Source organism: Bidens hawaiensis, unplaced genomic scaffold (genome assembly GCF_021521415.1).
Source record: "Bidens hawaiensis isolate Kalapana, Puna unplaced genomic scaffold, B.hawaiensis_p1.1 tig00002423_1, whole genome shotgun sequence".
Lineage (NCBI taxonomy): Eukaryota > Viridiplantae > Streptophyta > Magnoliopsida > Asterales > Asteraceae > Bidens > Bidens hawaiensis.
The window spans coordinates 2,310,452-2,316,451 of NW_027491133.1; positions in this window are offsets into that span (position 1 = coordinate 2,310,452).

The window sequence follows — 6,000 nt, forward strand, 5'->3', positions numbered from 1 at the left end:
GAACTGAAAGAGTCTTCCAATATAGCCGTTGATGAACTCTTCTTTTAAGTCTATCCACGTTCTTCAATGTTCATTCCACGTCTTTGACCGATTCTTTTGGGAGTTACTCATCAAATGTGGTCCCACACATGTTAATATTATAAGTGCGAGATTTCAGCATAATAGTCAATTGTTGACCATTAACCATTACTTGGCCTTTAATCCCAGCAGTTATAATCCATTCCACAAATTTTATGTAACCACTAACCGTGTATTTCGCATATATTAAATTAACAATCAATATATGCATTTATAAATCAACACCAAGAAAGAAATATCTATTTATTAGCACTAATACTCAGGATACTAAACTTATTCAAGAATCCTGAACATATTCGGAATCCTGAGCATAGATTCGACTATAAAATTTGGGCCCTAACAATTGTCCCCAAAATTTGACAGCTGTTTTTACCAATTTCATTTTATAATGATAAACGGTTTTTCATGTAGCATCAAAATTTTATGATTTAGCACCGACTAAAGTTGACAATATTACGGGAATAGATTAGTCCTTCGAAATCCCTGTTCCCGTTATTAGAGAAAAATTTAAGTTTGTTAGAAATGAAAAATTTCTTAGTGATAGTTTAAGTTTTATCAATAAACCAATATCAAGTCATAAACTTTAAATAATACTTGCAAATAGTAAATCATACCAGAACTGCGTATCAATTAACCTGGAAATTGTCTAGACCGTCTTATCCTTGCAATAAGATCATTGTTTAGAGTATTCTTCTAATCCTGGGGATATGGCAATAGAATTGTGACACGAGCATTACCCTGAAAAATATTTTTAGAAATTCTGGCGACAAGGCCCAAATAAACTGGCGACAAGGCCCTTAAGAAGAGATGAAAAATCTCTTAAACCATAAGTATGAACTGGCGACGAGGCCCTTTAGAAGAGATGTAAATATCTTTAACCTTAGATTATGGTACATCTACCATAAACTTGTGATTCAAACCAATAGCCGAGGATAACGAGGTAACAAGTCCCTATATTTCATGTGCTGGCCCCGCCTCTCAAACTAAGGCCGAATAAATCATGCGCTACAGGCGTCTTAAGAAGAGATGAAGATCCCTTAAACCTCAAGATTCAAACCAATAGCTGATGATAACGAGGTAACAAGTCACTATATTTCATGTGCTGGCCCCGTCTCTCAAACTATGGCCGAATAAACGTGCGCTACAGGCAATCGTAAGAAGAGATGAAGATCCCTTTAACCTTAGAAGAGGTGAAAACCTCTCATACCTTAGGAATAAGCTGGCGACAGGGCCCTTAGAAACTGGCGACGAAATCCTTGTTAACTTTATTCCATATGAGAATCCCTCATATCTACAAAACACTCAACTCTAAGTGAGGGGTGGGTGTTAGCCTTTCTAACACCCCTCCGATGCTTAAGTCAGTACTTTGTTTGAAGAATAATAATATTAAAAATGAATAAAAGTTTAAGTTTGAGTACATACCTTGACTGTTTAGTATAACAGTTATCCTTGGGATAGAAATCTTACATGAAATATTTTTTGAGATGTATTGCATTCCAAGCCCTTGGTAGTAAGTCACCATCCAAAGTAGATAATTTGTATGCCCCCTTTCCTGCTTCCGAATCGATCAGGTAAGGACCTTCCCACTTTGGTGCGAGCTTCCCATCCGTAGGATTGGTAGTATTTTGAAAAGCTTTTCGGAGAACCAGATCCCCTTCTTGAAACCTTCGAACTCTGATATTCTTGTTATAGGACTTTGCTATCTTATGTTGATAAGAAGCCATTCTGATCTTTGCCAAATCCCGGAGTTCTTCTACCGCATCTAGGTCTTCGAGTGTTATCTTCAGGATTTTGATGAGTGACTCTGACCGTTGGGATAACCATCTCTGTGGGGATAACTGCTTCAGCTCCAAACACTAATGAGAAAGGAGTCTGACTAGTAGCATTCTTAGAAGTGGTTCTGTCTGCCCAAAGAACGAAAGGTAGTTCCTCGGCCCACTTTCCTTTCTTAGAACCCAACTTTTTCTTCAGGTTATTGATGATAATTTTGTTGCTCGATTCAGCCAGTCCATTAGCTTAAGGATGGACATGTGTTGATGTGATCTTCTTGATTCCCCAACTGGCACAGAAGTTAGTTGTTCTCTTGCCGATGAATTGCGAGCCATTGTCACATACTATCTCTGCCGGAATCCCAAATCTGGTCAGGATATTGCGCTTGATGAATGAGATAACTTCTTTTTCTCTGACTTGAACAAAGGCTTCTGCCTCGATCCACTTCGAGAAATAATCTGTCATAGCCAACATAAAAACTTTTCCTCCTGGAGCTCTTGGTAATTTCCCCACGATATCCATTCCCCACTTCATAAAAGGCCAAGAGGACATAATAGGATATAATGGTTCTGCTGGCTGGTGCAAAATGTTGCTATGTCTCTGGCATGCATCACATTTATGAGAATAATTCATAGCGTCCCTCTTCATCGTTGGCCAGAAATACACCGTCCTCAGGATTTTGGAGAATAGTGGTTTGCCCCCAGTGTGGTTTCCACAATCTCCATCACGGATATCTTGAAGAACTTCTTGAGCTTCTGCCTTCTCCAAGCACCTAAGATATGGTCCTGCAAGAGATTTTCTGTATAATATATCATTCATTATAGTATATGGAATTACCTTTGTGCGAAAAGCTCTTGAGTTTTCATCCTTGGGGATAACTCCATCATGAATATATTTCCTGATTAGGATAATCCAAGAATCTTCATTATCCTCAGGATTCTTGACTCCCACATCTTCGTCATCTTTTAATATTTCATTGACACCTTGCTCTTCTATTGCTGGGCTCAGGATGTGTACGATAGGGATCTTGACACCTTCTGGTATCCTGAAGGATGAAGCTAAATATGTCAGGGCGTCTGCTTCAACATTCTCTTCCCTAGGTACCTGCGAAATATCAAATATTTCGAAACACTTTGCTAGTTTTTTTACTAGCTCTAGATATTTCATTAGTCTTTCTCCTCTAACAGTATATGAACCATTAAAATTATTAGTTAATAATAATGAATCAACATGTACTTGAATAAACCTGATTTTCATGTCGATTGCTAGTTGTAATCCCGCTATCAAAGCTTCATATTTTGCCTCATTATTTGTGGCTTGAAATCCGCAGGATATGGATTGAGGTATAATGTCCCCCTGTGGCGATTTCAGCAAAATCCCGAGACCTGTTTCTCTAACATTTGAAGCACCATCAGTGTATTGAGTCCACTTATCTTTTGTTTCTTTAAGTTGTTGGACTTCCAAGTCTGCCTTTTCTTTAAGCTCACTGGTGAAATCAGCCACAAAATCTGCTAATGCCTGGGATTTGATAGCAGTCCTAGGTTCATATGTTATATCATATGCACTTAACTTTACTGCCCATTTTGACATTCTACCTGACATTTCTGGTTTTCTCAAAACAGACTTAATAGGATAGTTGGTTTTGACACATATAGGGTGAGTTTCAAAATAATGTCTAAGTTTAGTAGATGCCATAATAAGTGCTAAAATTAATTTCTCAAGATAAGAATACCTGGTTTCAGCATCCAAAAGACTTTTACTTACATAATATATTGGATGTTGTTGACCTTCGAGATCCTTAGCCAAAACTGCACTTATAGCATTATTTGATATAGCAAGATATAGAGATAGAGATTCACCTTCCTCGGGTTTTACCAGTAGAGGAGCAGAAGAAAGATAAGCTTTTAAGGATGCTAAAGCTTCCTCATGCTTACTGGTCGACTCGAACTTCTTGTTTTTCTTCAGGATATCATAAAATTCTTTGCACTTTTCTGAGGATTTGGATATGAATCTGTTGAGTGCCGCTATCCAGCCGGTCAGCCTTTGAACATCCTTAACTGATTCTGGGGATTTTAGATTCAGGATAGCTTGTATCTGTTCTGGACTCGTCTCTATCCCCTTTTGGTGACCATGTATCCCAAGAATTTGCCAGCCTTCACTCCGAAATGGCATTTCGAAGGATTCAGCTTCATGTTGTATTTGTCGAGGATATCAAATGCTGTCTTGAGATCTTAAAGGTGATCTTCAGCTTTCTTGGACTTCACCACCATATCATCAATATAGACCTCCATTGTGTCCCCCAGTTGCTCTTTGGACATCATGTTAACTAACCTCTGATAGGTTGCACCTGCATTTCTAAGTCCAAAGGGCATAGCAATATAACAATAAATACATGTGGGAGTCATGAAGGCCGTATCTTCATGATCTGAGGGCTCCATCTGGATTTGCTGAAATCCTGAGGATGCGTCCATAAATGTCAGCATCTCATGACCAGTTGTAGCATCCACCATTGAATCAATGTGTGGTAGAGGGAATGGATCTTTAGGACAAGCCTTATTCAAGTCTGTGAAATCTACGCAAACTCTCCATTTGCCATTCTTTTTCTGTACAACCACCACATTTGCTAACCATCGGGGAAATTGAACTTCCCTAATCATTTTTGCCTTCAAGAGTCTTTCTACATCCTCTTGAATGATTATGTTTCTTTCAGGTGCAAACTTTCTTCTCTTTTGATGGATTGGCCTGAAAGAGTTATCAATTCCAAGTTTATGTGTTATAATATCTTTGGAAATACCTGTCATATCTTCATATTTCCATGCAAATGTTGATAGCCTTAACTTGAGGAAATCGAGCAATTTTGACTCAATATCCTCAGGAATGCTAGTTCCTATCAGCACTTTGGCTTCAGGATCCTCGGGATAAAGAGGTACTTCTTTAATTTCTTTTTCCCTGGCCTCCATTATGCCTCGTGCTGGCTTCTGTAATTGCTATGCCTGCTGGGGTTTGGCAGTACACTTCATGGAAGAGGTGTAGCAATTCTTGGCGTCTTGTTGGTCACTCATGATTTTGATAACTCCCCACGGACTTGGGAGTTTTACACAATGGTGATAAGTGGAGGGAACTGCTTTCATATCATGTATCCAGGGCCTGCCTAATATAATATTGCAACAAGATAAACAGTCAATAACACAAAATTTTTGCATTTTATTTACCCCTTCGACATATATTGGGAGCTTAATCTCCCCAATAGTGTTTTTAGTTTCTCCACTGAATCCAACCAATACTGAGGAACTAGGGACGATCTCATCCTCAGGAATATTCATCTTTTTCAGCACGTCTAATTGAATAATGTTGACAGAGCTTCCGCCATCTATGAGGATCCTGCGTACATAATGGTTAGCCACATATAAAGTTATTACCAAACTATCATGATGAGGATCCTGAACATCGGCTCTATCACTTTCATCGAAGGATACAATCCTCTCTTGAGTGAGAATATATGCCTTTGTTGGCCTGTCAGTCACTTCTAACTTTCTTTGGTCAGCATTTCTCTTTGCAGCAAAATAAGAGGTTCCACATATGTCGGATCCTCCGGATATAAACATGATTGTTCTTGCATCCATTGGTGGAGGAGTTGGCTTTTCAGGAATTTTCTCGGGATCTTGCTATCTTCCCTTTTTCTTGCCAAGTAGTTCTTTCAGGTGGCCCTTGCTGAGAAGATAGCTGATCTCCCTTCTGAGTGCAATGCAATCATCAGTCAAGTGCCCAAAGTCTTCGTGGAAGGCACACCATTTTGATTTGTCTTTCCATGCTCCCGGTTTCTCCATCTTCCTTGGCCACCTGGCTTTTTCACCTAAATCCTGCATGGCACACATTAATCCACCAATATCAACAGAAAAACAATATTCAAAGATTTTAGGATATTCTTCGTCATCTTCTTCATCTACTGCATTAATCCTGGGGTTATCAGGCTTGTGGTAAGGCTTTGCTCGAAAAGACTTTCCCGGGGATTCGAATTTCCTGTTCTTCTGATCATACTTTGGGATATCGACCTTAGAATTTTTCTTGTCGTCTTCTAGCCTGATAAACCTCAGAGCTCTGCTTCTTGCTTCATCTAATGACCTGCATGGAGTCATAACGAGATCATCATAG